Here is a 24503-nt window from a genome sequence, read left to right as displayed (position 1 = left end):
TGTGTGTCCTCTCAAGCTTTGCCCTTCTTCTCTGCCCTTCACACAGGCTCTGGAGGAAAAGGGGCTGTGTCCTCCCCTCTCTGTAGGACTGGTGACCTACCTAATTTGCTGAGCCTAGTATAAAATGAAAATATGGGACCTTTTGTCAAAAAAATTCTTAAGAATTTAAAAATGGTGACAACAGAGCACTAAGCCAAACACAGGGGCCCTCCTGAGCATGTGGCCCTGTGACTGGGCCCTGCCCTCTGTGAGAGCAGGAGCCCAGCTACTGCCTTTACTGGGTTGTCTCTGAAGGGAGCACAACTTTAAAAACCATGAATTAATTTTCCTCAGAGATAACATGGTCATATACATCTCTATAAAAGAGCATTTCCCTGCTGGCCTGACCCTGGCTTTGCCCTCCAGGAGCAATATGTGACCTGTCATGGTGCTGCAGTGCATGTGGGTCTTTGCCATCGCCCGGGCCTGAGAGCAGCCTAAAGGGAAGGACCTACATGCTGGCTTTTCCTGCTCCTCTCTTGCTCAAAGAATGTGCTGTTACCAGCTGGCTTATCTTGATTCATTCTTCCTCTGACAGAAGAAGAAGGAGGGAGTCTCTATTCCTTCTCTTTTTGTGGTAAAATATACATAACATAAAATTCACCGTCTTAACTATTTTTAAGTGCACAGTTCAGTGGCATGAAATATATTCATACTGTTGTGAAGACACACCACTATCCATTTCCAGATTTTTTTCATCACCCCAAATCTCATTCCTTTTATTGCATCTATTACCCTGGATCAAAAGCCCCTTGGAGGCTGAGAACATGACTTAATCATTTTTGAATTTCCACGGCTTTTCATATAGTAGACACTCAATACACTTACTAAACTGCATTTACATTCAGCAGAGGGAAACAGAGAGGGAATTTGCTGTAGCTGTACCCACGGAAATGAAAGGAAGTCTATGGACAGTTAGTAATATTTGCCTTTCTTATTGATGCCACCCTTTCTGTTCCCAGGAAATAATGTGAATAGATTATCTCATATATAAGTTGTTAAGTCCTTTGTGATGTCCTGCTAGCTTTTAATTATAGAACATCCAGGAATTTCCTGTAAATTGAGTAATATGCCCCTAAATGTATAAAGCTGTGTCTTAAATCTTTTCATGAAAGAAAGAAAAAACCCAAGGAAAAATTAACAACCAAGCTTGTACTTGCATCTCATCCTGAATTCTTCCATGGGTCCAATCCTTTTTCAAATGAACGAGAATTCCATTTGACCAAAAGTTTTTTATTGCTTAATGTGAGGAAACCACTTTTTATCTGTTTGAAAACTGTTTGGTCAGATGTATCTAAAATACAAGTTTAGGAAAGGAAGGGCTCAGTCTAATCAGTGTCCTCTACTAACAGGGTTCACTTCAAGAATTCAATAAATATTTTTATATGATTCCTTAAAGTTCAGATTCTGGAGGGAAGTCTAGCAAATTAGCAAGACCAGATGTTGAAGAAATTTTCTGATGGGAAGGAGATGGTCAAAGGGTTCTAATAGTTTTAGCTTAAAATAAATAGTTTGAGATGAAAAGAGAAAAGATGAAAAGCAGGCAAGTAAAGGGAGGAATGTTGTGATTGCTGAATACGGGTATATCCAAAAACATGACCACTTTCTGATAAATTTAAGCAGGTAGATACAGGCTAAAATAAAGCTGCCTAGAGTGTGCTGAAACAAAATTGCTCTGATGTACTACTGTGGTATATATTTCCTGGAAGTGTTTTGGGGTGTTAGAAAAGATGAGGGAAAATATAGCTGGGCCTAGGAAAGGAGTCTCAATTGCACTGTTGCGAGGAGCAGGCTGTATTTCTCCTCTTCCTCATAAGAGGAGCCATTATTCCCTGTTGGTCACTTTTTTGAGACCCACAGTTATATCTGGGAGTTTATTTTAGTTCTCAGATGTGTGGGGGAAAAGCAGAGACCATTTGTCTATAAAAATCCCTTTGTTTGCAGTCATCAGATAATGATAATCATATATGATGCTTGCTCAGGAATGTCTTAACATCTGCCCTTGAGTACCATTCCCTTATATCTTGTTCTAAATTGTAGCTATGTTAGGGAAAGATTTGTAATTATGTCTGAGTATTTACAAGAGGCGTTTAATTTTTGTGTTGGTTGGAGTAACAGCTGCTGCAACAAATAAGCTGTAACATTTCAGTTGGATAACACAGTGGGTTTTCCTGGTCCATGGGCAGATGACTTTCCTCCTTGTGGTAATTTGGGGCCCCAGACTCCTACCATCTTGTGGCTCTTCCATCTCCTAGGGTCTCAAAGTCCTTTGCATGAAGCCAGTGGAAGGGGGAAGACTGTAAGGAGAACATGCTCGTTTCTTGTCTAAATTGTCATTAGATAACACAGATGGGATCTTCTAACTTATAGAATAAAGGATAATGTAGATTTGTCTGGCATTCTCCAAATTTTAACCCAAAACTACTATGATAGTTTATTAATTTACCAAACTTCTTAAAAAACCCTGACAAATTTAAAGAGGAGTTTAGCTTTCTGAAGTTAACTGTATACAGTTGACCTTTGAACAATGCAGGGGCTGGGGTGCTGACCCTCATGCACAGTTGAAAATTCACTTATAACTTTACAGTCATGCCTCCATATGGTTCTGCCTCCATGGATTCAACCAACCATGGATTGTGTAATACTGTAGTAAGTATTTAGTGAAAGAAATCTGCATGTAAGTGGACCTGTGCAGTTCAAACCTGTGTTGTTCAAGGGTCAACCATGTAAGTAAAATGTGTTAGTGTGTGTTTTTATGCTGGTGTACATTCAAGTTCAAAAAGTACTCATGTTCAAGAACAGAGACTGGAAAAATACCTGTCTACAAATTGATGTGTTTGTAGGTTTCATGGGCTTTATAAATCATAAACAATCATAATACAGTTTATCATACAAATGAAAAGGCCCTGGAGTTTATCATTGCCCTCACTATTCACAATACACTCTTATTCCTGGAGTAATCACTGATCAAATCCTTAAAAATTAATGTTGTAGTTTGCTTCAGTAAAGGATTCCACTCTCCTCCATGCTTTTGTTGTAGTTAGTATAATAAATTGACCAGAACCATTTAGTCTTATCACCCACATGTCTCTCCTTCTTGCTTATAGTCATATAAAGCTCTCTGCTATAAGCTGAATTTCAGGAATTCAGGCTCCTGGAAGGAATAGCAAAAGAATTAGTAACAGAAACATTTGACTATTGGTAGTTAACACAGGGAATGGGTACTGCTGTGATATATATGATTCTGTATGATATACAAGGAGTTCGTTTATGGGTACCTGTGACTGAGTCAGGATTTCTAGGATAGGATCCTGTAGTAGAAGACAGTGTGAAGTGAGTGGTTTCTGCTTGAGACCATCAGAACAAGGTAACCCAGGTGCTTTATCACTGGACAGATATAAACAAGTCTTCTCTAATTATTACCTCCACTTTACAGTTAAAGAAACTAGGGCTCAGAAAGTGTAAGGAACTTGCAAAATTCGTTGGTTACTGAGTGGCAGAACCGAGGAGCAGAGGACTTCAGTTTGTCTGATGCCAATTTTTGTTTGTTGTTTGCTTTTTAATTGCCAGTAGGCCCAGGAGGACCAAAGACTGATGGATGATTTCTGAGGAACTGAAAAGAACTTCGTTGGAGGGAACACTTTGGCATATAGAAGTTGGTGTGAGGATTCCTGAAAACCACCTAAGAGACCTGAGCTGTAGGTGAAGAAGGCCTAGCCAAGTTTTGCCTTTTTGTGTCACTGGTGGTGAGAGTGTGAAACAGGTTAGAGAATGGGATTCTCTCACCCCTGCTTGGATGCTTTTAAGGGCACCCTGCTCCTAGGCCAGTCTGACTCTCTTTCACATAAACTTGGGGTCTTTAGTTCTTTGGTTCTGCCATTTGAATACAAAGGAAGGTATGCTTTATCTCATTATGATAATGCAAATAAGATGTTCTTAAAACCAAAGGACCAGCGTCACCAATGTCAGTCATTATAACTTAAACTAAATTAGTTACCCGTGGTGTGTTAAGCTTCTGTTGGTGCTTGGGAGAAATACCAGTTTCTACATCTTTTAGATGATGGAGACAATGACACACAACAATAGAAGCAGTAAATGCTTGTAAAATGCTGACTGAATGCTTACTACATGCCAGACACTATTCTAAGCATTTCTTATATCAACTCATTTAACCCTCATAACAATCTGGAGGTAAAGCGTGATTAGGGGCTTTTATGAGGTCACACAGGCAGAGAAAAGTCAAATGGAGATTTGAATCTACAGTCTTAACCATTATGCCAGCTTGATTATCTTTTAGATATTTTAAACTCAAAGAAAGCACTGATATTTAGTGTGAAGTACACTGAAAGTAACTCTTGCCATTAAGAAGCTTAAGTTTAAAGTACTTGTTTTCCTAAAAGTGGTTGTAGTATATTGAGACTATGATTTTAAATATTTCCCCTAGCTTTTATAATAGTAACAATGAACCATTTTTAAGAGGGAAAAATACATTTTATTTCCCCTAAATTTACCATTTTATAAATTTACTTTTTTTTTTTTTTTTTTTTTGTGGTACGCGGGCCTCTCACCGTTGTGGCCCCTCCCGCTGTGGAGCACAGGCTCCGGATGCGCAGGCTCAGCGGCCATGGCTCACGGGCCCAGCCGCTCCGCGGCATGTGGGATCTTCCCGGACGGGGGCACGGACCCGTGTCCTCTGCATCGGCAGGCGGACTCCCAACCACTGCGCCACCAGGGAAGCCCAATATTTCAAGCAATTGATTTAAATGTTATTGAGTTCCTAAAATAAGAAACAAAGTAATAAGTTAAGAGAGAGGCATAGTTATTCTTGGTACTGAGGCCTGAAAATAGACAAACCATGAGAATATGTTGAGCACCCACTTGTGTTTACAGAGAATGCAAAGATGGTTCTTGGCTTAAAGGATTTTAGGGTACGATATCACATTTGCACCAGTATTTAGGAATATGAAACATGCCTCTCAACTGGGTCCTCAACCCTACCTGGCATCTCTGCTGTATTTCTTGTTCCTTATTCTCCCACTCTCCCCAATGACTTTTTAAACCTTCTCTACTTTCTTCAGATTTCCTAATCGTCTTTACTCACCTCTCACCTTTCCCTGTCTCAGAAGATGACCTACTTCAAAAACAAAATGGAAACTATCAGGAAACTGGGAAATGAGTCCGTTTACCACCACAAAGGAATCTCTATACATCTGCACTTCTTTCCTCTTCTCTTGGCATGCAATCGTGGAACTGTTCCTTCTTGCTAAGAACAATTCTTTCGCCTATGATATAGATTCTTTTCTTTCTTGAAAACCTGTGCTAAACATGATCCCTTCTCTCTTGTATACTTAACCTCTCTTTCATTGGCATTGAAGTATGCTCCAGACTCCTTAATCTTAGAAAATGCCCTCTTTGACCCTGCATCCATATCCAAGACCAACACATTCTCTCTGACCTCCCCATTTATAGCCAAACTTCCCAACTGCCAGGCTGTGCTCACTGCCTCCTTCACCCTACTTACTAATAACCCTTCAAGCCATTTCACTCTGGATCCACCCAGATGGCACTTGTAAGATCACCAGTGTCCTTGATGGCACTAAATCTTATGAACATCCTTTAACTTTGTGAGTTCTTCAGTTATTTCCAAAAAACTTCCTCCTTATTTTGATGAAAGAGGCAGAGTTCACTTCTGTGACTCACAACCAAAGAATCCCAGTGGATACTGTAAGTCTCCAACTTTATCTTGCACTGTTCCCCCCTTTGATCTTTATGCTCACTCACACTGTCCTTTTTTCAGTTCCTTGAGCGAGTTCTATTTCTCCTACCACAGGGCTTTGGCACATACTGTATCCCCCATGTAGAATCTCTTCCTCTCCCTCTTCACTTGATAATTTTATTCCTTCAGATTCACACCAAATGCCCCTTCTTCTAGGGAACCTTCCCTAGACCCCCAGACTTGATCAGTTTCCCTTGTTATATATTCTGAAAGCCCAGAGATACAGTTTAATATCCTTCTAGAGGATATGAAGATAGGTCTCTACCTACCTAGGTGATAGCATCTGAGTTTTAATTCCACCCACATTGTGACATTCTAAAAGACATGTAATGGATCCTTCAAGTAGGATGTGTGTGGCCAGTGTTTGAACAGCTTGCAATATCCTCTTAAGTCAAAGTGTTTATTTCCTGATGACTCAAGTTCTTACTTATGTTTACATTGTTATCCATTTTCAACTCAATGTACCAAAGATACATTGAGTGCTGAATATATAGAAGATTCTAGAGAATATAAAACAATAATGCAAATTCTTCAAGCTTATAATTTGGTGGGAGATGAGGTGGGGACAGGATAATATCACCTACTCTATTATTTCATTGCCTCTTTTCCAACCTTCATAGATTGGAAATTAGGCTTTATTTTAGATTTTTTCTTTTCTTACATCCCTTTCTTTCATTATTATATATCTGTGAATATCTATGCATCTGAGACCAAGTCAGATGGCAGAACAACTTCTGGGAAGAAGTTCTTGATGACAAATGACCATCTCTTTCCCTAACCTTGATTCAAAGTAGAGGCAAGTAGTAATTGAGACTTGAGGTGGGTCTTAAACTTGGACAAATAAAAGAATTATTTATTAATATTTTAACACAGCTTGAATACCTATTGAGAAAACTCTGGGCTTTGTTTTTCACTGCTGCCAATTCATGAAAGAACAGGATGAATGTTCACCTTCTGAGTGTAAACTGCTCGTTGCCTTCCCCAATATCCAATCTGGCCATATGGGACAAAGACTACTTTCCAGCTTCCCTCATAACTAGTCTGATTCTGTGACTATGTGCTGGCCAATGAGATGTAGTGAAAGATTATGACAGTGCTGGGAAATCTTATAAGACATCTGGCATGCACCCTTTACCCTCTTCCATGTGGTCAATGCATGAGCAGTCACCTTAGGTCATGGATGGCATGCTAAAATTGGTGGAGTGGGGAGACCTTCAAGATGGCAGAGGAGTAAGATGTGGAGATCACCTTCCTCCCCACAAATACATCAGAAATACATCTACATGTGGAACAACTCCTACAGAACATCTACTGAACGCTGGCAGAAGACCTCAGACCTCCCAAAAGGCAAGAAACTCTCCACGTACCTGGGTAGGGCAAAAGAAAAAAAAAAAAACCCAGAGACAAAAGAATAGGGGCGGGGACTGCACCAGTGGGAGAGAGCTGTGAAGGAGGGAAGGTTTCCACACACTAGGAAGCCCCTTCACTGGTGGGGACGGGGTGGGGGGAAGCTTCGGAGCCACAGACGAGAGCGCAGTAACAGTGGAGCAGAGAGCAAAGAGGAGAGATTCCCGCACAGAGGATCGCTGCCAACCAGCACTCACCAGCCGGAGAGGCTTGTCTGCTCACCCGCCGGGATAGAGGGCAGGGGGAGGGGGGGTGGGCTGGGAGCTGAGGCTCCGGCTTCGGAGGCTAGATCCCAGGGAGAGGACTGGGGTTGGCTGCGTGATCACAGCCTGAAGGGGGCTAGTGCACCACAGCTAGCCGGGAGGGAGTCCGGGAAAAAGTCTAGACCTGCCTAAGAGGCAAGAGACCGTTGTTTTGGGGTGTGCGAGGAGAGGGGATTAAGAGCTCTGCTTAAAGGAGCTCCAGAGATGGGCAGGAGGCGCGGCTATCAGCGCGGACCCCAGAGACGGGCAATAGACGCTAAGGCTGCTGCTGCCTCCACCAAGAAGCCTGTGTGCGAGCACAGGTCACCATCCACACCTCCCCTCCTGGGAGCCTGTGCAGCCCGCCACTGCCAGGGTCCCGGGATCCAGGGACAACTTCCCCGGGAGAACACACGGCGTGCCTCAGGATGGTGCAATGTCATGTTGGCCTCTGCTGCTGCAGGTTCATCCCAAATTTGTACCACTCCCTCCACTGGTCTGAGTGAGCCAGAGCCCACTAATCCACTGCTCCTTTAACTCCGTCCTATCTGGGAGGGAATAGACTCCCTCAGGCGACCTACACGCAGAGGCGGGGCCAACTCCAAAGCTGAACCCCAGGAGCTGTGCAAACAAAGAAGAGAAAGGGAAATCTCTCCCAGCAGCCTCAGGAGCAGTGGATTAAATACCCACATTCAACTCGATGTACTCTGCATCTGTGTAATACCTGAATAGACAATGAATCATCCCAAAATTGAGGTGGTGGACTTTGGGAGCAACTGTAGACTTCGTGTTTGCTTTCTGCATCTAATTTGTTCCTGGCTTTATGTTTATCTTAGTTTAGTATTTAGAGTTTATTATCATTGGTAGATTTGTTTATTGATTTGGATACTCTCTTCTTCCTTTTTTTTTTATATATATATATTTTTTTCCTTTTTCTCTTTTTGTGTATGTGTATGTGTATGCTTCTTTGTGTGATTTTGTCTGTACAGCTTTACTTTTACCATTTGTCCTAGGGTTGTGTCTGTACATTTTTTTTTTTTTTTTTTTTTTTTTTTTTTGGTATGCAGGCCTTTCACTGTTGTGGCCTCTCCCATTGCGGAGCACAGGCTCCGGACGCGCAGGCTCAGCGGCCATGGCTCACAGGCCCAGCTGCTCTGCGGCATGTGGGATCTTCCCGGACCGGGGCATGAACTCGCATCCCCTGCATCGGCAGGTGGACTCTCAACCACTGCGACAGCAGGGAAGCCCAATTTTTAAAAATTTTAATAATTATTTAAAATTTTTTGTTTAATAACTTTATTTTTTTCTTTCTTTCTGTTTTTCTCCCTTTTCTTCTGAGCCATATGGCTGACAGGGTCTTGGTGCTCTTGCTGGGTGTCAGGCCTGTGCTTGCTTCTGAGGTGGGAGAGCCGAGTTCAGGATATTGGTCCACCAGAGACCTCCCATCTCCATGTAATACCAAACGACGAAAGATCTCCTAGAGATCTCCATCTTAATATTAAGACCCAGCTCCATACAACAACCAACAAGCTAGAGTGCTGAACACCCTATGCCAAACAACTAGCAAGACAGGAACATAACCCCACCAGTTAGCAGAGAGGCAGCCTAAAATCATAATAAGTTCACAGACACCCCAAAATGCACCACCAGACGTGGTCCTGCCCAACAGAAAGACAAGATCCAGCCTCATCCACCAGAACACAGGTACTAGTCCCCTCCACCAGGAAGCCTACACAACCCACTGACCCAACCTTAGCCACTGGGGGCAGACACCAAAACAATGGGAACTATGAACCTGCAGCCTACATAAAGGAGACTCCAAACACAGTAATTTAAGCAAAATGAGAAGACAGAGAAACACACAGCAGATGAAGGAGCAAGGTAAAAACCCACCAGACCAAACAAATGAAGAGCAAATAGGCAGTCTACCTGAAAAAGAATTCAGAGTAATAAGAGTAAAGATGAGCCAAAAATCTTGGAAATAAAATGGAAAAATACAAGTTTTAACAAGGATGTAGAAGAACTAAAGAGCAAACAAACAATGAGGAAAAACACAATAAATGAAATTAAAAATCCTCTAGAAGGAATCAGTAGCAGAATAACTGAGGCAGAAGAACGGATAAGTGAGCTGGAAGATAAAATACTGGAAATAACTACCACAGAGCAGAATAAAGAAAAAAGAATGAAAAGAATTGAGGAGAGTCTCAGAGACCTCTGGGACAACATTAAACACACCAACATTCGAATTATCGGGGCCCCAGAAGAAGAAGAGAGAAAGAAAGGGACTGAGAAAATATTTGAAGAGATTATAGTTGACAACTTCCCTAATATGGGAAAGGAAATAGGCAATCAAGTTCAGGAAGCACAGAGAGTCCCATACAGGATAAATCCAAGGAGAAGCATGCCAAGACACACATTAATCGAACTATCAAAACTTAAATACAAAGAAAAAATATTAAAAGCAGCAAGGGAAAAACAATAAATAACATACAAGGGAATCCCCATGAGGTTAAGAGCTGATCTTTCAGCAGAAGCTCTGCAAGCCACAAGGGAGTGGCAGGACATATTTAAAGTTATGAAAGGGAAAAGCCTACAACCAAGATTACTCTACCCAGCAAGGATCTCATTCAGATTTGATAGAGAAATTAAAACCTTTACAGGCAAGCAAAAGCTGAGAGAATTCAGCACCACCAAACCAGCTTTAGAACAAATGCTAAAGGAACTTCTCTAGGGAGGAAACACAAGAGAAGGAAAAGACCTACAATAAACAAACCCCCCAAAATTAAGAAAATGGTAATAGGAACATACATATTAATAATTACCTTAAATGTAAATGGATTAAATCCTTCAGCCAAAAGACGTAGACTGGCTGAATGGATACAAAAACAAGACCTGTATATATGCTCTCTATAAGAGACCCACTTCTGACCTAGGGATACATACAGACTGAAAGTGTCGGGATCCAAAAAGATATTCCATGCCAATGGAAATCAAAAGAAAGCTGGAATAGCAATTCTCATATCAGACAAAATAGACTTAAAAAAAAAGACTATTACAAGAGACAAAGAAGGACACTGCATAATGATCAAGGGATCAATCCAAGAAGAAGATATAACAATTGTAATTATTTATGCAACCAATATAGGAGCACCTCAATACATAAGGCAAATGCTAACAACCGTAAAAGGGGAAATCGACAGTAACAATCATCGTAGGGGACTTTAACACCCCACTTTCACCAGTGGACAGATCATCCAAAATGATAATAAGGAAGCACAAGCTTTAAATGATACATTAAACATGATGGACTTAATTGATATTTATAGGATATTCCATCCAAAAAACAGCAGAATACACTTTCTTCTCAAGTGCTCATGGAACATTCTCCAGGATAGATCATATCTTGGGTCACAAATCAAGCCTTGGTAAATTTAAGAAAACTGAAATCATATCAAGTAACTTTTCTGACCACAATGCTATGAGACTAGATATCAATTACAGGAAAAAATCTTTAAAAAATACAAACACGTGGTGGCTTAATGATACACTACTTAAAAACGAAGTGATCACTGAAGAAATCAAAGAGGAAATCAAAAAATACCTAGAAACAAATGACAATGAAAACAAGATGACCCAACCCTATGGGATGGAGCAAAAGCAGTTCTAAGAAGGAAGTTTATAGCAATACAATCCTACTTCAAGAAACATGAAACATCTCAAATAAACAACCTAACCTTACACCTAAAGCAATCAGAGAAAGAACAAAAAAACCCCAAAGTTAGCAGACAGAAAGAAATCATAAAGATCAGATCAGAAATAAATGAAGGAAATGATAGCAAAGATCAATAAAACTAAAAGCTGGTTCTTGAGATGATAAACAAAACTCATAAACCATTAGCCAGACTCATCAAAAAAAAAAGTGAGAAGACTCAAATCAATAGAATTAGAAATGAAAAAGGAGAAGTAACATCTGCCACTGCAGAAATACAAAGGATCATGAGAGATTACCACAAGCAAGTATATGCCAATAAAATGGACAACCTGGAAGAAATGGACGAAGTCTTAGAAAAGCACAACCTTCTGAGACTGAACCGGGAAGAAGTAGAAAACATAAACAGACCAATCACAAGCACTGAAATTGAAACTGTGATGAAAAATGTTCCAACAAACAAAAGCCCAGAACCAGATGGCTTCAAGGGCAAATTCTATCAAACATTTAGAGAAGAGCTAACACCTATCCTTCTCAAACTCCTCCAAAATATAGCAGAGGGAGGAACACTCCCAAACTCATTCTGCGAGGCCACCATCACCCTGATACCAAAACCAAAGATGTCACAAAGAAAGATAACTACAGGCCAATGTCACTGATGAACATACATGCAAAAATCCTCAACAAAATACTACCAAACAGAGTCCAACAGCACATTAAAAGGATGATACACCATGATGAAGTGCAGTTTTTCCCAGGAATGCAAGGATTGTTCTATATACTCAAATCAATCAATCTGATACACCATATTAACAAACTGAAAGATAAAAACCATATGATAATATCAATAGATGCAGAAAAAGCTTTTGATAGAATTCAGAACCGATTTATGATAAAAACCATCCTGAAAGTAGGCAAAGAGGGAACTTACCTCAACATAATAAAGGCCATATATGACAAACCCACAGCCAACATCGTCCTCAATGGTGAAAACCTGAAACCATTTTCACTACAATCAGGAACAAGACCAGGTTGCCCACTCTAACCATTATTATTCAACATAGTTTTGGAAGTTTTAGCCACAGCAGTCAGAGACAAAAAAGAAATAAAAGGAATACAAATCGGAAAAGAAGAATTAAAGCTGTCACTGTTTACAGATGACATGATTCTATACATAGAGAATCCTAAAGATGCTACCAGAAAACTACTAGAGCTAATCAATGATTTCGGTAAAGTAGCAGGATACAAAATTAATGCACAGAAATCTCTGGCATTCCTGTACACTATTGATGAAAAATCTGAAAGAGAAATTAAGCAAGCACTCCCATTTACCACTGCAACAAAAAGAATAAAATACCTAGGAATAAACCTATGTAAGGAGACAAAAGACCTGTATGCAGAAAATTATAAGACACTGATGAAGGAAATTAAAGATGATATGAACAGATTTAGAGATATACCATGTTCTTGGATTGGAAGAATCAACATTGTGAAAATGACTATACTACCCAAAGCAATCTATAGATTCAATGCAATCCGTATCAAACTACCAATGACATTTTTCACAGAACTGGAACATAAAATTTCACAGTTTGTATGGAAACACTAGAGACCCTGAATAGCCAAAGCAATCTTGAGAAAGAAAAACGAAGCTGGAGGAATCAGGCTCCCTGACTTCAGACTATACTACAAAGCTACAGTAATCAAGACAGTATGGTAGTGACACAAATACAGAAATATAGATCAATGGAATAGGATAGAAAACCCAGAAATAAACCCACGCACATGTGATCACCTTATCTTTGATAAAGGAGGCAAGAATATACAATGGAGAAAAACATCCTCTTCAGTAAGTCATGCTAGGAAAACTGGACAGCTACAGGTAAAAGAATGAAATTAGAACACTCCCTAACATCATACACAAACATAAACTCAAAGTGGATTTAAAACCTAAATGTCAGGCCAGACACTATTAAACTCTTAGAGGAAAGCATAGGCAGAACATTCTATGACATAAATCACAGCAAGATCCTTTTTGGCTCACATCCTAGAGAAATGGAAATAAAAATAAAAACAAACAAATGGGACGTAATGAAACTTAAAAGCTTTTGCACAGCAAAGCAAGCCATAAACAAGATGAAAAGACAGCCCTCAGAATGGGAGAAAATATTTGCATATCAAGAAACTGACCAAGGTTTAACCTCCAAATTTTACAAGCAGCTCATGCAACTCAGTATCAAAAAAACAAACAATCCAATCAAAAAATGGGCAGCAGACCTAAATAAACATTTCTCCAAAGAAGATATCCAGATTGCCAACAAACACATGAAAGGATGCTTAGCATCACTAATCATTAGAGAAATGCAAATGAAAACTACAGTTATGTATCTCACACCAGTCAGAATGGCCATCATCAAAAAATCTACAAACAATAAATGCTGGACAGGGTGTGGAGGAAAGGAAACCCTCTTACACTGTTGGTGGGAATGCAAATTGATACAGCCCCTATGGAGAACAGTATGGAGGTTCCTTAAAAAACTAAAAATAGAGCTACCATACAACCCAGCAATCCCACTACTGGACATATACCCTGGGAAAACCATAATTCAAAAAGAGTCATGTACCACAATGTTCACTGCAGCTCTATTTACAATAGCCATGACATGGAAGCAACCTAAATGTCCATCGACAGATGAATGGATAAAGAAGATGTGGCACATATATACAATGGAATATTACTCAGCCATAAAAAGAAACGAAATTGAGTTATTTGTAGTGAGATGGACGGACCTAGAGTCTGTCATACAGAGGGAAGTAAGTCAGAAAGAGAAAAACAAATACCGTATGCTAACACATATGTATGGAATCTAAAAAAAAAGAAAAAATATGCTCATGAAGAACGTAGGGGCAAGAGGGGAATAAAGACACAGACCTACTGGAGAATGGACTTCAGGACATGGGGAAGGGGAATGGTAAGGTGGGACAAAGTAAGAGAGTGGCATGGACATATATACACTACCAAACGTAAAATAGATAGCTAGTGGGAAGCTGCCGCATAGCACAGGGAGATCAGCTCGGTTCCTTGTGACCACCTAGAGGGGTGGGATAGGGAGGGTGGGAGGGAGGGAGACGCAAGAGCGAAGCGATATGGGGACATATGTATATGTATAACTGATTCACTTTGTTATAAAGCAGAAACTAATACACCATTGTAAAGTAATTATACTCCAATAAAGATGTTAAAAAATAAAATAAAATAAAATTGGTGGAGCATTAAGATAGAAGACTCCATACAGGCTCAAGGGGCTATGTCAGAACTTCTTTTAAGGGATATAAGGTAAAAATTTGTCTTTTATAAGCCACTGTTATTTTCTAGTTTGTTTCACAAGCAGCTGAACCCAATCCTAGCTGAATCCCCCACTATACCACCATCAGGAATATCATAAAACCTGGATTTTTTTTTTTTTTTTTTTTTTTTGCGGTACGTGGGCCTCTCACTGTTGTGGCCTCTCCCGTTGCAGGGCAACAGGCTCCGGACACGCAGGCTCAGCGACCATGGCTCACGGGCACAGCCGCTCCGCGGCATGTGGGATCTTCCCGGACCGGGGCACGAACCCGTGTCCCCTGCATCGGCAGGCGGACTCTCAACCACTGCGCCACCAGGGAAGCCCAAACCTGGATTTTATTTGTCTCCTGAGAAAGGCAAACCAGATATTTTTGTGTTTCTAGGGCCTGAGGTCAATTCTTCTATAAGGACAAGCCATCAAAAACCGCTGAGAGATAGCAAAATAGGTATGAATAATTGTTTTGTTTGTTTGAGAGATGGGAAGGGAAAGGACTTAAGAGGAAAATGAACGGCATTCTGGAATATTGTATGGTACTTGAGGACTGGGAAAGGCACTGGGGTTTATAGTTTCAGTTAGTAATGGAGATCTGATCTCACTGAAAAGCAATGCCTTTGTGGATGGAGGACTATCACATGGAGATAGCCATGTGGTGCCCATGGAGACTGGATGCTGGATGCTATATTCTTGGGTGCTTCAGTGAGTGTTCTCTATCGCCGCTGAGCTTGGGATGGAGAGAGGACTATGGGAGCAGTCATTTCCTTCACCATAGATTGAGAGTATCAGTGACCAAAATAGAATAGCAACTCCTGTCCCATTCTTCTGGACCCCATGGCTCTAGATGTCTTGTTTGAAAGAATGGAAGGGAAGGCAATCCAAGAAGATGACTTTTGTTGGATTTCTCAAAAGACTTATTCTGTGGGGGTATTGAGCCAGAATTGATTCATTGTGGAACACCAAGAAATGTTATGTTTCTTACCCCTCTTGGAGTAATTTGTACCATTAATGTAGGACGGAATGTTCATGATTTCATTTTACTTTTCACTCAAAGCCCACAGGTATTTCTCCATTCAAAATGTGTATCTTATTTCAACATCCCAAGTGCCAAAGCATTTAGGTTAAAGTTTCATAGCAGGAGATTAATTCAGTTGATAAATTCAACAAATAAATTGAACTTATACTTTGTGCCAGGCACTGTTATAGGCCATTGGGATTAATCACAGAGCAAAGACAAATCCCTGCCCTCCTTGGAGCTTACTTTCTATGTGGTGGACAGACAATAAACACAATAAATTACTAAATAGGGTATGCTAGAGAGTGATTTAGTAGGAGTCAGAGTAAAGAGATACAACATACTTTTATTTCCTGGCTGCATTAAACCTAGAGAGAGGCAAATCTCTCTGTGTTAGGTAAATATACCCAATGAGAGAGTGCAATCCAGTGCATTTTAAGAGAATGGCCCTTAGTAAGGATCATAGAGAATTCCTAAAATTGTCCAAAATAGTGGTCTTGGGTATCACTGAAAACCCTGCCAAAAGCAGCAGATTTGAGGAGCAGATGTTTGATCCCAAACATTTTGCTGCTTATAAACAGAGCAGTGCATTGACAAGAGGTAAAGACGTTAAAAATACAAAAGAAGAATCAATTTGTTGCTTTCCTAATGCTAAGGACTGTGGTAAAGTGGGAGTGTTAGTGACAGTCTCCAAGGAGAGAGATTCATTTCTGCTTGCCTTTGAAAATTTTTCCTTTTACAGCAAACTTCCTGAAATGTGTGTAGATTGAGAACACTTTTCGTCTGATAGGCTGAGTGATTATATTGTGTGTTGGCTTTAGTACAGGTCACTGTCTGTACAGAGTGAGGATGGCTTGACAGCTTCTGTTGGGAAACATATGCTGGATTTGGAGTGTTGGTTTTAGCAGGTGGCCCTGAGGGGAGGGGCCTACGGAGTAGACAATCAGGTGTTACGAGAAAGGAGAGAATCATTAAAAAGCGTGAGGATGTAGGGCAAGGTTTAAGGGTCCCTGGTCATTTAGGAAAAGGGAGGATAGAACAGAGGGCTGGGAAAGGGGAGAGCTGGGAAGCCACTATTTAACATGTCCAGAGCTGAGCTGGGCCAGGCCAGGGAGAATATTCAAGGGCTGCGTGGGGCCAGGAAGGCTAGAAATGTGGACCTTCTCCTTGGAGTTGGGGAAAGGAGTTTTGACTTGGAACTGAGAGCTGATTTTGAAGACTAAGAAAGAATATTTAGGTGATTCTAAGGTTTACAGGCTGACTCTGCACATTGCCATAAAAGGGCATTTTCATCCATGCCTGACAGGTAAAAAATTAGCTGCTAAAGCATATACCATGCTATGGCTGTGGCACTGCTGTTCTAAAGAGAGATGTTGACTTTACCCTGGATGTGGTTATCTCAGGATATAAATCATCTGACATAGGCTGATTGCACAGAGTAGATAGTTGAGATGTTTCTGGAATTTTGAATTCAAAGTAGCCATTCAACTACAGCTGCAGTTCAATGGCTCCTTTGGCTTTCAGTATTTAGTCCTTCCCTGAGAAGTCAGGCCATGTTTTCTCTTGGCATAATATATGAAAAGTTTAACCAGAAGCTGCAGATGTTTTTTTCTTGTCACTTTGTGTGTGTGTGTGTGTATAGTTATATATAGCATATGACTATATACTATGACGTATGTGAATATATGGTTATGGCTATATATGGTATATAAAACTATATATAACATATATGCATAGTTATATATAGCTCTACATATGTAACACAAAGTGACAAGAAATACGTATAGTTATATATATACTTATATATGTAACTATATATATAACTATATGTAAGCATATATATATATATAGTGTTTTATAACTTTGGAACATTTTATGTGCTTTTGAAAAGATTCATTTTACTCTTTAAAAAAGCTAGGTTTACAGTTTGGAAATGCTGTCACTAAGTGGTAGATGCCTAGTGTTTTGAGCCACAGGATTTTAATTTTTCCCAATTCAGATGAGGTTCTCTTTTTAAGCTCCAGCAGTAATTTTCCTTCTCTCTCTCTCAATGGTAAATACATATATATGTAAATATGCACACATAAATACATAGAGGTATATATGTACTCTTACATACACACATATACATATTCGCCTTAGAAAAACCAGTTGAGCATGGGAAACACTATGTTTAAATACGGTAGTCTGGAGCAATTTTCTAATGAAATAATTTGGTACATTTTTCACTAACTTTTTGTCTGTCACCACTTTTTCTAATTTTAATATATTTCACACCCAGACTTGAATTACCAAATTTGATTTAAAGCTCACCCTATTTCTCTTCCTGGGGTGATTTCATGGCTCTGGGACCTCAAGCTCTTGGATCAAAGCTTTGCTGCATCTCAGCAGCTGTCATAACTACTCTAGAGAGAGCAGTTTGAGTCCTTCCAAGCTCATCAAAGAGAAGGTGTTAGTTTGCCTTTCTCACACCCCTGCTTTCAGAACATCTGCTTCCTGTCTCCTGTATGCAGTAGGCTACTGGGAAGAAAATGTGTAATAGAGGGTGATTCTGTTGAGAGGATAAATGCCCTCCTGGCTAGGTCTTCTTCAATCTGCAAATGTCTTCTTGCCAATTTGCTCTTGATAAGTTTGAGAGCATTTGGTTGATCATGGTATGCCAGCAAGGATTCTGGGCAAGGAGTCAGGTGATCTTAATGACTGTCCAACTCTGCTATGAGGTAGCTGTGTCACTTCAGGCAAATCATGTGTTCTCTGATTCTCCATGATTTCACCTGTAAAAAGAGACAATGGGATATTATGACCTTAAATTTCTTTAAACTTCTATGATACTAAATCTATTCTTGACACCCTTCTTATCATAATGATCTTACATATATTTAGTGATTTTTCCCAAGTCATAGCTGACTTTAGTCCTAATCATTACATTCATGTACAACCTTTATAAAAATTGAAATTACAAGATTCCTGCATATAACCAAAACCCTTTGAACAAATTTAAACAGAAGATCCATCCAAGTTTTATTTGATTTTATTTTTGCTCTAGATTCTTCTACTGAAGTCTCTTTATCAGATATCTGTTGAAGAATTGTCATTACACATTAATGTACTACTTTTTTGAGAACTTCTTCATGGACATTCACCATAATATTACAAACTACCTTTTGAAATGAAAAATGTAAAACCATATGATGAATAACTTAGTGATAATTCTAATAAATGCAAATGTAGTTCTCCAAAAAGACATGTTAGTTGGACAGAATAAAAAACATCCCAAGAGTTTCCAGCTGGAGTGGAGTTGAGGACATGAAGTGAGTAAGGGCTCCTGGGGAGAGGGATTTGAGGCCAACAGAAGAACTGCAACATCCTAAACATTTAAAGGATTGGCAGAGGAAGGGGAGCCCTCAAAGGAGACTGAGAAGAAATGAGAGGTAGGAGATGAAGCAGAGGAGCCTTCAGTCAGAGAAGCAAGGAGGAGAAAATTTCAGAAAAGTGGAACTGGTCAGTAGTGAAAAATGTTGTAAGGAGGCAAAATAAAATAAGGATTTAAAAGGATCTTTTGCTCGGAAGAAATCTACTCAAGCTACAGCAATTGGGATTTATTTTAAGGATACTTATGGAATTTCAGGTAGACCTGAGAACAAAAACAAAACACAACTGGACCACAAAAGCACCAGCCACTGGAATCTGGAAAGCCACCAGGAACCAAAGCTATTCCCTCCACCCCTTTCCCAGGGGCCACTTCTGAGCAACTGCTGCTATCTGTTCTCAGCCAACATCCTTCTCTGTGGTTTCTCGTATCTGGCCACAGTGGCCTACATTCCCTCCTCACCAACTGCTAAATTTCCTTTGATCTTTGTTCAAATTTGGGAGAGAGAGAACCTAGCCAAGCTTTTCTTTTTGAGCCTGTACACACAAATCGCTAGTTTCTGGCCCATCCTATGGGTTGGCTGCCTTTAGATTAGATATCTTGTGGTTAATCAGTTGTGAGAGCTCTGGAGTTGCTTGGGGTGAATCTCATGGTAGAGAGAACATCCAGGCCTATTTGACAGAGCCTGTGATCCATGGCACAGCAGATTCATTCAGAAGGACTGTGGACTGGCTACTTTAAGTCAGAAGGAGAAGTTTGGCAGGTGAATTGATCAGCATGTCTAGTACAGGGCCCATTAGATTTAGGTACTGAATTGCCCATATAGTTTTTGAAAGAGTGCTTTCAGTAGAATGGTGTAGGGTGGCAATCACATTATAATGGAATGAGAGTTGAGTGGGAGGTGTACAAGTGAACACAATATGTGTAGACTAGATATCTCAGGCAGGACAGTGGGACTTGGCATAGAGGGGAAAGAGATAAAGATGGAAGCTAAAGGAAGTGCATAGACTTGATAAAGTACATTTTTTAAAGACTGAAAATATAGGAGTAATTTTAGTAATTTATTTTATGAATGGAATTAAGGAAAGATTGACTGTAGAGAAAGAGAGAGAGGATGATGAATGGAACAGATTTGCTGAGAGCAGAGAGCAAGTGGAAGGATACAACTGAGATGGCAGGAGGATGGGAGAAATAACTATTGGAGAACTAACAGTGACTGCTACAAATACAGATGTCCTTTCTCAATGAATGGTAAGACTGCATGCTCAGGTTACAAAATTATCATTGCTTATTTAGATTAAAAAAATACATAGATACAGGCTTTGAGCCAGCTAAGACATTTTCACCAAGGGGAAGGCATAGTAATATCATGTAAAATTTGAATTAATTTTTACAGAAACTTGACTTAGCCCCCTAATGTTTCTTGGGTAAAGGCTGTTGGTTGGAAGAACTTCTGTTGATTGATCTGTGTGCAGTTTTCCCCCTGTCAGGTTGCCCTTTGTTGAAATGGCTAGTACAGGTCTAGTAAAAGTCTGCTTCATTGTGGGACTAAAAATACCAGAATAGTAAACGTTCACTAGCCTAGATTATTCTTTTAAAAAGCTTGTTTTAAGCTTATTGGATTGCTTATTTTTTTCATAGAAATGCTATATGATATGAAGATATATTCCCCCAATTCATGTCTTCTGTAAGATATTTGAATTTAAGTTTTTTGTCTTGTCAGATATTGCTTTACTAAGTTCTGCAATATATACTGATAGGGATAGAAAATTAGTTTGCTGTGTCTTAATTCTTTCCAACTTGAATAAGAACAGTACAGAATTTACCAACATTGTTTCATTCAACAGGCATTTATTTTGAATTTCAACGTGAAATTCAGTTTGTAGATGCTTCTTGGTATGTGAACATGAAAGACTCAAAGTACCTGCTCTCAGGGAGCTCACATTATTTGGGCACATCTTCTTCCACTACTTGAAACACTAACTTTAGTTGTTAAAGAACCAAAGTGCTGTTTGGGTGTGCTCCCATATCACTTTTTATACTTTTTCTCAATTTAGCTTTAATTTGTCTTTAAAAACTGAATTTTTAAAAAGAATCTAGGAACTTGTATTATCTCAATCACTGTTAATTGTTTGTTTTTCCATGGTTTGTCCTCTCTTCATGAATTACTGGTTGTAAAACTGGATATTGACTTAAAAAAATGATACTCTATACCCTGAGTCTGTACATTGCTTTTTGTAAATTGAAGTATAATTGACATACAATATCATATTAGTTTCAGGTGTACATTGTATGAGTCAATATTTATATACACTTTGAAGTGGTCACCATGTTAAGTCTAGTTACCAACTGTCACCATACAAAGTTATTACAATATCATTGACCACATTCCCTATGTTGTACATTACCTCCCCATGAATTATTTATTTTATAACTGGAAGTTTGTATCCCAGTCCTCTTTATCTCTTTGTCTGCCTCCCTCCACTAAACCCCTGTCCTCTGGCAACCACCTGATTCCACTTATATGTGGAATCTAAAAAACAAAACAGACAAACACAACAAAACAGAAACAGACTCATAGATACAGAAAACAAACTGGTAGGTTGCTTCTTTAATGTCTCTGAACTTTAAGTCCACGAATCCTCAGTCTCCCAAGTCTGAGGAAAATATGCAGGACTCTGGGTCTTCACCTAGATGCCTAGAGGGTATCTGTCTCTTGGGAAGGGCTTGACATCCAAAGATCCAAAGCGCTAACAGTGCACTTTATGAACAATGGATTTAACTTTAAAAATAGGTGCTATGTTTGAAAAATAAAGTCTAGCTGATTACATTTAGGGCTTCCAAAAGCTACATGTATGAATATAGGTCTTCCTCTGGTCACCCACAGCACCAGGCACATTGGTTTTCATTGCATTCCAGTTGTTCACTTTTATATGTTCCCCAAAGACAGCAATTTCTTTTTTTTTTTTTTGCGGTACGCGGGCCTCTCACTACTGTGGCCTCTCCCGTTGCGGAGCACAGGCTTCGGACGTGCTGGCTCAGCAGCCATGGCTCACGGGCTTAGCCACTCCGCGGCATGTGGGATCTTCCTGGACCAGGGCACGAACCCGTGTCCCCTGCATCGGCAGGTGGACTCTCAACCACTGCGCCACCAGGGAAGCCCAGCAATTTCTTAAGAGCTGGTGCTATTTTCTTTTATTGTGAGCTGGACTCTTTAGCCATTATGTCTTCCATGCATTGTTCTGAGATCCACACATGCCACGTTTCAGTATTATGATTTGTTCACGATTAGTCTTATGCTTATGTACTGAAAGAGTTGTAATGTGAACTGCTGCCCCAACTCAAACTTTCTCCACCCCAAATTCTAAGCTAAGTCTAGGGAGACATATTTCTTCTGATATGGTTTGCCTGTGCCCACCTGAATCTTTCATTCACCTGTGGCCTTACACTTAGGCCAGATTTGCTGGTTACGTACCTGGAATAATTTGATGCATGCTAATGAGGTTATCAGATACTCTGCTGCATCACTAGGGTCTACAGTTCCATCACTGAAGATGTACTCCTATCTTAGTCTGTTCAGGCTGTGTTAACAAATTACCATAGATTGGGCAACTTATGAACAACAGAAAGTTATTTCACACAGTTTAATTCTGGAGACTGGGAAGGCCAACATCTATGTGCTGGCAGATTCGGTGTCTGGTGAAAACCCACTTTCTGGTTCACAGATGGCTCTCTTTTTGCTGTGTGCTCACATGGCAGAAAGGCACAACTCTGGTCTCTTCAGCTGCACTCTCATGACCTAATCACCTCCCAAAAGCCCCACCTCCTCATACCACCACATTCAGGATTAGACTTCAACATATGAACCAGGGAGGGGGGACATAAACATTCAGTCCTTGCAACTTCTATTATGCTACTTCCACGACCTCCTCAAGTGATAGCACGTTTGTCTAAGACGAAGTATGTTGTTTTCATTGTGCCTGCTTCCACTAGCTGTGATGGTCTGTGGTCTCAAGCCACCAGTGGCTCAGGTGGCCAAGACTTATGGGTTGTTGCTGTGCTTGTTCTGCGGTCCCTTGGCCAATTTGCTATGCATAGTCAGCTCGTAGACTGTCAACATAAACCTCAGTGGGCAAGGGAGGAAAGCTTTGCTTTTTGGCAGCTGTATGAAGCAACAGTGAGAGTCTTCATGTCACTCTCTCCACCTGCACCCTTCTTTTCACTTCTGCCTCGTGACACCTTTTCCCTTCCTCCTCTTTTCCATCACTGCCGTAAATGTTTCTGTGACATTCCCAGCAACACTCCCTCCAAAATTAACCATCCCTTTCAGAAAATGATGTTTCAGAATTTTAGTACATTTAAATCTAAATGATATGGTTTGAAGGTAAACATATGTGAAAGTTTGCTTTACCTAGTGTAACAGCTGCTTATGTGAAAAGTTATTTGTCAACTGAATTTTTGGAAAAGTAAATATGTTTTAAGTGCTCCAAGGGAAATTTTTATTTAAAGGAACCCAGCAGTGAGACTTCCAGATAGACTCTCTTTTTGGGATACAAGTAATACAAATTGTTCTTTGAGTTTGGAGTTTAAAGAGAGTCTCTCTCTTTTTTTTATTTACAGGTGATATTCTGTCCTGTAGAAATTGTTTTGTGTGTGTGTGTGTGTGTGTGTGTGTGTGTGTATGTGTGGTTTTGGTATTTCTCTTCTTTATTTTATTTTATTTGTTTAATATAGCAGGTTCTTATTAGTTATCTATTTTATACATATTAGTATGTATATGTCAATCCTAATCTCCCAGGTCATCCTCCCCCCGCCCACTGCTTTCCTCCCTTGGTGTCCATACGTTTGTTTTCTACATCTGTGTCTCTATTTCTGCCTTGCAAACCAGTTCATCTGTACCATTTTTCTAGAGTCCACATATATGCATTAATATTCTGTTGTGTAGAAATTGGGATTGTGTTCTTATTACAGCATTGGGGTTATTTTCAGATAATGATGCAATAGTTCACAGTATGAACCTGAATTAAATATCAAAACTAATTAATAAGTTAATGAATCTCAATCTCTATCTCTATCTCTCTATTTCTCTCTCTCACAAACACACACACACACAAACAGACTTGTGACACAAATATATGTATAAATTACACTGCAGTTGAAGTGTGGAAGGAAAGGAGCGACTGTTTAATTCTGAGTACTGAAGGAGACTGAAACTTGATTAATTTTGAAGAGTTTAAGTTGTAAATTACAGAACAATTTGCAGATCTTGATAGGAGTTTTCTCTGGGGACTTTTGTCTTTCAGTTATAGCTAGCTTGAAATTTTTAATAATATGTGAACTTTATTTTTAAATCATAATGATTTAAGATTCTTTTAGCACAGTGGGTACCATCACTTTGTGCTTGGTAACCTGTATTTCATCTACCTAGGGGAATTTATTAGGGAGTCAAAGCCTATTTTTTATAACTGGTCTTTCTGCCAGAGTCCAGCGATATTTCTTTAAAAACAAAAAAAGTATGTGGGCAAACTCATTTAGTCACCATCTATTCTGAAGTTCCCTCTTCTTCTTGATGTTCGTTTTGTTGTCTTTAATAACATAATTGCT

The sequence above is a fragment of the Globicephala melas genome, chromosome 3, assembly GCF_963455315.2.
Source record: "Globicephala melas chromosome 3, mGloMel1.2, whole genome shotgun sequence".
NCBI classification, from domain to species: Eukaryota; Metazoa; Chordata; class Mammalia; order Artiodactyla; family Delphinidae; genus Globicephala; species Globicephala melas.
Note: the sequence above shows the minus strand (reverse complement) of the source record.